Source organism: Nelumbo lutea, chromosome 8, assembly GCF_056320005.1.
Source record: "Nelumbo lutea isolate HS-2025 chromosome 8, American lotus-T2T, whole genome shotgun sequence".
NCBI classification, from domain to species: domain Eukaryota; kingdom Viridiplantae; phylum Streptophyta; class Magnoliopsida; order Proteales; family Nelumbonaceae; genus Nelumbo; species Nelumbo lutea.
In genome coordinates, this window is record NC_142691.1 from 35,569,735 (window position 1) to 35,581,392 (window position 11,658).

Here is an 11,658-nt window from a genome sequence, read left to right on the forward strand (position 1 = left end):
TTATTATTTGGATTAATATTCATTATTTTCTTTTAATAAGTCTTGAATCATGTTTCACGGTGTCCAAAAAAAATGTTTTTTAAATCATTTTCAGAAAATGCTATTTCAGCATAGCTTTCCCATTCAAATAGTTATTTTCAGAAACATACTTTCATTATTGTCTTCTAAAATATGTTATTGTCTAGTTTCAAAATTGTGTTTCTCAAAAACATGATTCCAAACATGGTTTTCTTTTGCAATGAAGATATGACTTTATGTAGATTTTATGAACTTTAAAATGAGTTTTAAGCAAATGTTTACACATTCATCACATACCTTGCAAAATGCTAACATGTTTCTTGCAACATCACATAGAAATCTTGAGCAACAAGTGCTAACCGCCAATGCATCCTATTCATTACAGGTCTAGTCTACTAGACACAGGCATCACCTCTGGGCTCAACAACCCGATTGTAATAAGTCTTGGCAACCCCAGATGCTCTTCGCAATTCCCTAGTAACCCCTTGAGGCCCTAGCAACCCCAAGCACTTAATCACAAGCCCCTAGAAACCTCATTCACTCAATGACAATTCCATTACAACCTTAGGAGGCCCTAGCAACCCCAAGAGCTCATCGCAAATTCCTGGTAACCTCAAGAGGCCTTAACTACCCTAAATGCTCAAATCACAATTCCCTAGAAACCCTAGGAGGCCCTAACAACCCCAAGAGCTCATCACAATTCCCCGACAACCCCAAGAGGCCCTAGCAACCCCAAGCGCTCAACCACAAGTCCTTGGTGACCGAAGAGGCCCTAGCAACCCCAAGCGCTCAATGACAATTCCTTGGCAACCCAAGGAGGCCTTGACAACCCCATGAGCTCATTGCAATTCCCCGACAACCCCAAGAGGCCTTGGCAGCTCCAAGAGCTCAATCACAATTCTCTGGCAACCCCAATAGTTCATCGCAATTCCTCGGAAACCCTTGGAGTCCCTGGCAACCCTAGGAGCTCATTGCAATTCCCCAGCAACCCCAAGCGCTCAATCACAAGTCCTTGGCAACCCCAAGCGCTCAGTGACAATTCCTTGGCAACCTAGATAGGCCCTGGCAATCCAAGGCACTCAATCACAAGTCCCTAGTAACCCTAGGTGCTCAATGACAATTCCCTAGCAACCCAGGAGCTCATCACAATTCCTCGGCAACCCTGAGAGGCCCTAGCAATCATAGGCACTCAATTATAGCTCCCTAGAAACCCTAGAAGGCCCTAGCAATAGGAATGGCAATGGGTATGGTACCTATGCAAATTGCCCTACCCATTCCCGAACCCGCTTATGTATCCCCGATTCCAAACCTATCCCAAACCCATCTAACTTTTCCTCTCAATTTCCCAAACCCGTTAAACCCCTTGACCAAACATTTTCTACTAAAAAAAGGTTTCTTAATGATTATAGTGTGACTTGAACCCAAATCAATTAATGATAGTGCCAAATCCCTTAGCACTACTTTAAGCCACTAAGCCATCTTGCATTTTGTGTTATTTAATGAAATAAAATAGATTTTATTAATTTTTGTGTTCATCAAAACAATCAATACATATATATGGTTAACAATTCCAACTAAAAATTAAAAGAAATAATATTTAAAATTATTATTTTATAACTAAATGAAATAAACAATCTATTAAATCCAAATTTACATCAAATGATGATTTTAATCCCAATAAATTTATACAAATAAAATATTAATAATATAATCATTATCTAAATACTTAAAATTTATAAATCCGTGAATGATATATAATATAATAGGTTCATATATATGCATCCCAGGTATCGGGTATTAAATACCCAAAAGTCAAAACCCAAACCCCATAGGATTTAAATCTAAAATCCCAAACCCTATAGGGTTTTGATAAATAGGTCCTATTAGGGTCGAGATGGGTCGGATACCCAAAATTCTCGCAAAATTGCCATCCCTACCTGGCAACCCTAGGAGCTCATCATAAAATCCTAGCAACCCCAGGAGGCCCTATAAATTCCAGGTGCTCAATGACAATTCCTCAGAAATCCAGGAGGCCCTAGCAACCCTAGGCACTCAATGACAATTTCTTAGCAACCCCAGGAGCTCATCGTAGTTCCCTATCAACCCCGAGAGATCCTAGTAATCCCAGGCGCTCAATCCCAATTCCCTGGAAACCCTAGGAGATCGTCATAAAACCTAGAAACCCCAGGAGGCCCTGTCAAGCCCAGACACTTAATGACAACTCACCGACTACCCCAAGGGCTCATCGCAATTTCCCAGCAACCTTGGGAGGCCTTGGCAACGCCAGGTACTCAATGACAATTCCCTAGCAACCCCAAGAGCTCATCGCAATTCTTCGACAACCCTGGGAGGCCCTAGCAACTCTAAGTGCTCAATTGTAATTCCCTAGCAACCCTAGAAGGCCTTGGCAAACCCAGGAGCTAATCATAAGACCCTAGCAACCCCAAACGCTCATATCATAAAACCCTAGGAAGCCTTAGAAACCCTAGGCGTTCATATCATAAAACCCTTACAACCCCATGAGGCTCTACCAACCTGAGGCACTCAAATCACAGAACCCTGGCAACCCCAAGCATTCACATCATAAGACCCTGGCATCCCCAGGCCGTCATCTTGTAGAACTTAGCAATCCATGTGGGTATCTTACAGATGATCCTTGGCAGCCCTAGGCAACAATCTCAAAGAGCCCTAGCAACCTAAGCAAGTACCTCACCGAGCCTTGGCAACCCTAGGTGACTAACCTCCACAAATCCCATTGAACCCAAGAAGACATCACAAAAACCCTAGCAGCATTGCACATTACTAGTGAAGCCCTAGGTAACCAATAGAACAAGCCAATAATTTGCTTTATCTTTGTCTATATCGGAAACATATACAAATAGAAAGTTTACTATAATCAAATAGTTGCGCAATAACTCGACACTAGTGAGCTCCAACACCATCCATCTCACGCCAAGACTAGTAGAGAAAGCACTCTTTCAATTGATTGTTAATCTTTTAGCACACTGACCAAACTAGATGACTACATATCCCACGCTCGGTTCATGCTTAAATCACAAGAATAACGTGTTCCTTCCAAAAATTTTACACACCAAGTGGGGGCTTCCTATCACCTTTGTACCATATTTTTCCCCTACCTAATACTTCACTCACAAAAATGCAAAGTCCTAATACTTTAAAGCTATCTTCAGAACTTTTCCAATTTTAGAAAGCCACCAACAACACATGAATCACATTAACCACACAACATATGCTTATTGATAGCATTGTGCAACCACTCAGGTGTTCCAGAAACTTTAAGCACATATCCATGCGCTCGAGGCTCTATATACACCTCTTGGAAAAACATGCTAAACCCAACCCCAGAAGTGGGGGCTACAAACTAGATTCGACCTCCCCTCTCTCAAATGTTTCTTAATAAAATACCTTCTATAAAAAAAAAAAGAAGTGGCCAAAATTTCAACCTAGCCTCTTACCTCTCTCGATTGTTTCTTAACAAAATGCCTTCCATCAAGAAACAAGGGGGTTGAAATTTCAATCTAATCTCCTACTCTCTTGAATATTTCTTGATAGAATTTCATCTATCAAGAAGCATGGGAGCTAAGCACTAAGAACAACAAATTGCTCTTAGTCCATTCATTAAGAACTAAAAGTAGAAAATCACAGAATCACCAAATCCATCCATCACAGCTCAAAGTGCACTTAGAAGAAAAGATAACCAATGCTTAAACTTGTGGGAGTGTTTCTCGATAGAAGACATTCTATCAAGACACGGAGGGGCTGAAAATTAAACCTACCACATGCACCACTTGTTTCTTGATACAATGCTTTCTATCAAGAAATAGGGGGTTAATACAATAAAGGAAACATTGAATTGCACCAACCTCGTTTGATACACCATTAAGCAAAGGCACTGGTGGCAATATTCTTTCCTCAGAGCCACTATCCACAATCCTTCATTTCCCAAGCTCCATGAAATAGATCAGCCCCCAACACCAACCTCGAAGCCCAAAAGCTAATGCAACGAACTCAGTGCCCAAGCCAACGGGTCATAAAATGAACTCGCTACCCAACCAATCGCTTTGATCCATGCTCTCATTGCCACACAATATCCAATTCTGATCAATAGACATCAACCACTCCATCACCTTGATGAGATGCGGTAATCAGCAACCCCCCTCCCTCTTCCTACCACAACTCTAAAAATCGATGGAAACTAACTTCCCCATCTCCAAAGTACCCAATTACAAAGACACATGTCCATGCAAGCAAAAGGCAAACCACGAAGAATGCTTATTGACAAGAATACTCTCGTTAATAAGCAGGGGGGCTAATTGAAAATACATGTAGTTTACTATCATCAGGACGAAAACGATGACGTTAAAGGAAAACCACACAGAGAAATATCAACCGAGACACCTCTGTAATGGCACAAAGACACTTTATCAAAATGATGGAAGGCTCACACACTTGCAATGAGCATAGAGAGCCATCCAAAATTTATGATGGGCATGAAATGTCTTTTGAGACCTACGATAAGCACAAAAGACCACCCAAAAGTGGCATTGCCAGTCTGAGACATACCCAATACACTACTAGCACCTTGTGGTGAACACGAAATGGCAGCCCATGTTGTAATGAATGGAGGATAGACCTCGAGGCCGACGACACCCGCCTACGGGAGATTGGGATTCCTTCTGGTCATAGCCAGGTGTGATAAGGTGCCTCAAAGGCAATTGAGCAAACACCTGAGCACGTTAGTCAGATCTAGGTCTTGCCCTTGACACGTGTCCATAAGAAAACCCGTAAGGGGACGTAGCCTACACGTGCCACACAAGAATCTTTAGGATAAAAAAAACTTTATCCTTAAAGGATCTCGCTGAACACGTGGCAAAATCCTAATGGTGTCCCTTAATAGTCGACATAAATATTAAGATCCCCTTTCCTAATAGAAAAGGGGACCAACTCTTCCCCATGGGAAACACTACTATATAATCCTAACCCTAGGCTTTCTTAGAGGCTTTATCTATCTCTCACTCTCTCTCTCTTTCTCTCTTCTCTACTCTTCTCTCATCGTCCTCCACAACCATCATCCTCTCCCTTCTTCTCTCATGGCCATCCTCTCCAGACCTTTAGTTGCTTAGCCAGCCTCCGACCAATTTCCACCATACCTACACCTAGAGCTCTGATACCACTATTGGAAGTGTTATAATCCATCTCATGGATGGCCAAACCATGCTGAATGGCTGGGCGAAATTTCAAAATTTTTCTAATCCTTCTATGAACCGATTTCTTGATGAATTTGAAAATTGAATTTCTAGATCGATCTTGCACTGAACCAAACCAGATTTGAAACCAAATTGAAAGGAGATTATACCTAATATGGAGACCACAAATCGTAACTCCCAAGATGAAATTTCATGCCCAATATTAGTTCCAAAATCGGCCTCCAACTAAAGATGTCACAGTGTACATGAGAAATTGATTCAGCAACTCTGATTTCAACGAATCTACTATCAAACTGGCTTGGGTCGAGTGGGATGAATGAGCCTGAATTTCTTCAATGTTTTTTCTTGCAAAAACATAGAAGAAAAGTAATATAAATCAGTTCTTAAAAAGCCCAAGTCATGATGGGTTTCTTGAGAGATAAGAGAGAAGAAGAGAGTGCAAGAATTTGGAGAAAGAAGTCCAAGACTGGTTTGCCCACTTCTCTATTTATCTCTATATGGAGAAAACTCCTAATCTGATTAGGAGATGATCCAAATCTGATTTGGATCAAAACTTTTCTTTTCTTAATTGATATAAACATAATCCTCTTAAGAGGATAAGTGCTCCATACCTAGTTTTGACCCAAATCAAGTTGTCATGTGACAACTTAACCAATCATATTATTAATGAGCCTTAGGCCCATTTATCTTATAGGCTCACACCCCTAAGTGTTGCATGGACACTTTGAGCTTGATGTTGTATGGTGTAGGACCGCACAAAAGTCTCATACAAGTCCATGAGGGTTCAGCCCTACTTTTGGAAGAGATTGGGCCGAATTCACTACTTAAGGCAATGAACCCCTAAACCAATCAGCATGGACTTGGTTTGGGCCCAACATTTACACTTAAAAGATCCTTGGATTCTGCCACCCTATGAAGACCCAAGGAGAATGGACTTATGTGAGATAAAACCTATCAGGTAATCAACTTTGTAATGGTCTCTTACACTTAACATCTTGGCCCATAATGATCAAAACACTATCCTACAGGGAATGACCTCACCCTTGGCTACAAGGTGTAGTGTCACACTCTCTACTCAGATGGATCCCGGGATTAAAACCTTAAAACCTTTTGCAAACCTTTTTCATAAAATAGTATAATATAATATATAAATACATTTTACAAAACTAGATTTTAAACACAAATGAAGTCCATTATCGGTAGTTTAGGTTTCCATCAGAGAGAGTGTAAACCCTAATATTCACTCTGTCTAGCAAAGGGGCTGAAACTATCATTATGATCACCCACTCAGGTGAATTCTTAGATTACCCCAACATACCTAGGTATTTGAGACCCTTGATGGATCTCCTTGGTTGGCATATCAAAGATAGCCCAGTCCAATACCTAGTGCCATACCATAATTAAGTTAAGGGCTATGTGTAACTTTCCAGTTTTGCCCATCTAACTTCAAGGTCCAAGGCATAACTGGAAATCATTATGGGTTCAGTGCTTCTGATAAACACCCACTGGTTGTTCTTGGGGTCTAACCCTAGCAGCTAAGACAAATTGTTCCAACTGCTTGGCAATACACCAATGTCAGCCTTGTCAGGATAAACTCCCCAAGTCTATACAATGGTTGAGAACATTGTAAACTAACACGAGTCTCTTAAGTGTCCAATTTAAGGGGTAATACATAGAAAACACACCAATATGAACATGAAACAACAATGTACTATATTCATTTACAATCAAATGTTTATGTATATCAATCTGATTGGAGCTAAGGGCATACTCTGTCTAACAAGTTATGCCCCAGGGTTGTACCTCCCCTTCCTTTCTATAGGGGGGATCCCAAGGCTATTAAGAAAAGGATCCATAAGGGAGACTTTTCCTATTAGGAAAGGGAATCTTTATCTTTATGCTGATGACCATAAGACTGCCATTGGGATTTTGCCACGTGTCCAGCAAGATCCTATATAATAAAGTTCCCCTCCTTTTGAGGATTCTCATATGACACATTCCCTTAGGGGTTTTCTTGCGGCCATGTGTCAGAAACAGGATCTTGGTTTAGTTAGCTTGTTCGAGTTTGTTACAGACACGCGATGTCATCCTTCATTCGTTACTACTCTATATTATTTTTCGTCGCTCATCACAGGTTTCTAATGTTTTCTCTATGCTTATTGCAGATCCCAAAAAGGTGTTTTATGTCCATCACATGCCTCGGGTGACTTCTCTTTCTCATCGTAGGTATAAGTACATATAGTTCCTTAACAACCAATCATACTAGAGGTGTCAAAATAAGACTACATGTGCATACATAATGCCCTAGAAGCCATTTAAAAACCTGCGATAAGTCCAAAGAGAGCTCAAAGATCATCCCATACTTGCGACGAGTCCAAATGGCCATCTCAATCTTGTGATGAGCTCAACAAGCTATCTCAAGCCTGTAATGAGCCCAAAAGCCACCCTAAATCTAAGGCTCGAGGAAGTTGTGACGTAGCACCTCGAGGGTGATTGAGCACACAATCAAATACGCCAGTTAAACCCAAATCCCGCATTTACCACGTGGGCACAAGGAAACCCATGACAAGATGTAGCCTATATGTACTAGGCAAGAATACTCAAGGAAAAGGGAACTTTGTCTTTAGAGGATCTCATCGGACACGTGGCGAAACCCCAATGGCGTTCCCTTGATAACTGACATAAAGACAAGGATTCCCTTTCTTAATAGAAATCAAACCCTTTTTTGGGATCCTTTTCTTTAAAGTCTTGGGATCTCCCTTATAAAAAAAGGTTGCAAAGTACAACTAGGGGTGTTCTCTTCAATCACCCTCACTACCCAACTTTGCTAAGATTCACTAGGAGCATGAGCCTATCCATTATTTCCCTTATAGACTTAGGCCCTAATCCTTCTTCATCCTTCAAGGAGACCACCCTATCTAGCCTCACCTAACCTTACCACCACACTTACAGCAGGTGCTTGAGATTTTTGTTGTTTTTTTTTATTTTTTGGTGGACTGTTTTTGTGCCAATAGGGTGTCCCAGCCTAGATTTCTTCACATGGTTTTCCTTTGACGTCCTCACCGTAATCGCGATGATGATGACCACATGCACTTACAGTTAGTAATATATTTATAGAATTTATATTCATTTTCCTAGTGTATCTATGTATTTTCATGTTTTCGTCTATATCTAAGTGTTTCCAAAGTGTATCCATCCGTATATAATTTGTCCAATACCGATACTTTAATCCTTACTAGTAATATTTACCATGTGTTACATCAATCAAATAAGCAAGTCAAAAGAGAAACAAGCTTCACCAAGAAAGATGTGTGGCACATCTACTTCCTTTTTTTTTTTTTTTGAATACTTGCTTTTTCTATGGACACATTTTCATAATCCTCAACATAGATTTCTTATACAAAGTTTAATGCTATCAATGAAAGATTGATCTCTTTTTGTTAAAAACCACATTATAATCATTTTGTTTTTTTTTTAGTCAATAAACTAAATTAAATTTCATCATTTATTAACTTTTCACCTTTTTTATTAATTTTCAATCAAGCCAAAAGTTTCACTGACCCGTCATTTCATATTCAGGCTTTTCGAAAACAAGTCTCACTGACCCGTGTAGGTCGTCTTCTTCACCCGAACTATCAGACGGGTCATGTGCTGACCCGATTAGTTTTTTGAGTGTTTTTACGTTTTTTTTGTTAACACTTGTTTTTTCACAATAAAGAAGACGTTTGGCCTCCTACCCGCTGTTTGCAATGGTTTGGAAGAGCTGAAACGTCCATGACCTCTGAAATGTCTTTCTCTCTCTCCGTCTGTCTGACCTTACTTCATCTTTGTCTTCCAAACCCATTTAATTTGTTTTCTTGATCACCTTCTCTCTAGACTACTCTAGACAAGATGATGCGTCCCCCTGAGCAAGAGCTTGGAATCAGTACTAATGGGTCTAACAATAATGTCCCCATTGTGAACCGCAGCTCGAACAATATCATGGGCATGCCACGCTCTGTGCTGCCTGCTTTGTCCAGTAACATCAGCCTGTCTTTGGAGGATCAGATGCATGAGCAGCTGCAGGCAGCCATGGGCAGCCAGTGCTCACTACTACGTGGGTCATTGCGCCCTATCACACTTAAGATAATCAGATGAAGCTTATGCTCTTCATGCTCTCAAGTTAAATATGGATCATTGAATTTTAATTTCGTCGTACATGCATTTGTTCTTTGCAATTTGAAGATGTGAGTTAGCATAAAGCTGAAGAAGTCCGGTGGATGTTGGTTTCTGCACCGGAACCCAGGCCTGCTGAACGCACCATACTCAACGACGTTACTGGGGTTGTCCAACCGAGCGACCTCCTAGAAATGCTCAGCCCATCTGGCAACGGGAAAACGACGCTCTTGACGGCCCTGGCAAGCAGACTCCCAAGGAAGTTCTCTGGCAGCATCACCTACAATGGGTAGACCTTCCCCGGCTCCATAAAGCGCAAGATCGGGTTTGTGTCACAAGATGACGTACTATATCCCCACCTCACCGTGTTGGAGACGCTAACCTACGCCGGGGAAGTTCTCCAGCAGCATCACCTACAAGTGGGTCAGTATCAAGCAAGAGATGCTGGTGAACCCGAGTCTGTTGTTGCTAGATGAACCCACGTCGGGGCTCAACTCCACCACCACTCAGCGTATCGTGGCAACATTGCAGGGGCTCGCAAGAAGCGGAAGAACGGTGGTGATGATGATACATCAGCCATCAACCCGACTGTACCGGATGTTTGATAATCTAGTAGTGTTATTGGATAGGTGCCCGATATACAACGATAGCACGCCTCGGGCACTCGAATATTTCGGTACTATCGATTACATGCCAGGGGTTAATCTCGTCAATCCAGCTGATTTTCTGCTAGATCTACTCGGGGGTTAATTTCAGTCTGGGAAGGTGACGAAATTAACCCCCGTTTAACGTTAACGTTTTCCGTCTGGGAAGGTGACGAAAGGGAGGTTTTTGTCGAGTTTTTCAAAAATTCAGGGGAGGTATTTATTAAAATGAAACTAGAGGGGAGGTTTTTATGATTGTCAAAACTTTAGGGGAGGTTTTTATATTTTATCCTAATTTTTAACCATTGTTTAATTTTTAATGATTTTATTGTTATCTAATAATTTTGTTGATTTTTTAATTATATTTTTATCAAATATTAATTTTTACGCATTTATTAATTTAAAATCATTTTTTATTTTTTATGTTTTATTATTTTTTAATCATGTTATTGGTTTTTAATCATTTCATTAATACATCGTTTTGTTAATTTTTAATCACTTTTTAAAGATATACTTAGCAATTAAATTGTTTTATTATTTTTAATCAATTTATTAAAATTTTAATTAGTTTAATTCATTGTAAATAAAAATTATTAAATTTTTTATATTTATTAAAAATTATTAAATTCTTAATCATTTATTAATTGTTGATCATTTATTAAATAGTTAAACATTCTCCCCTCAAGGCCATATTTACTCAACTAAATGTTTCCTGAGTAACACTTGCCCCAATAAGTTCACTGGATCATGTTCTTTTCATTCCCAAATAATTAATATAATAACCTTTTACCTATAAAAGGCTAATGGTAAAATGGTCAGACTCGTACCCACCATCCCCTATCGGTGTATCGGGTGTCTCAATAATTGTTTTTTGAATTTTTTTTTTTTTTTCAAAACTGGTTCAAGGGAACTAGTTTAGGACCTCACCATCCCCTGGACCGATCAGACCCGATACACCCACTATAGGGACATATCGGAAGGGTCCCAAAACGATATGTATAGGTTGATACGGACCGATACGTAACAATACTTTGAACCTTGAGTTGATCAACGGGAAAAAAAATACCCATTGACCAACTTTCCCCTCTTATTCTCCGTTAAACGAATGTACCAAACGAATGGGGCCCAAGTGTAAAATAGTCAACTGTCATTTCATAGAACTGAATATTCAAATTTTTGAACATTTTCAGCAATCAAATGTCAAAAAATAGGCAGAAAGTAACAAATTCTCAGAGTAATTTATTAATACTGTTCTGCTTTTCAAATGCCATCAATGTCACCAAACAAGAGCTGTGTGAAGGTGGTAATCGATCACAAAGTCTCCACTACAACCAGCTCCAGACCTTACTACCTGAGAAATTCCTTCAAATTTATGGCTACGTACCAGAAAGCAAATTGTCACGTAACATCAAATATACGTTTTTACTTTTCTACTGTACTGATGGTAGTTATATCAGTAGAACCAAACACCACCCAACATTTTTTTATCTGCAGCACCCAGCAATATCATTAAACAAAGCATTAGTTAACCTCTACTTTAATTTGTAAATGAGACATAGCCTGCCACCATAGCATTTAGCATTGAATTACCAAGATGCATTATAATTGTTGTC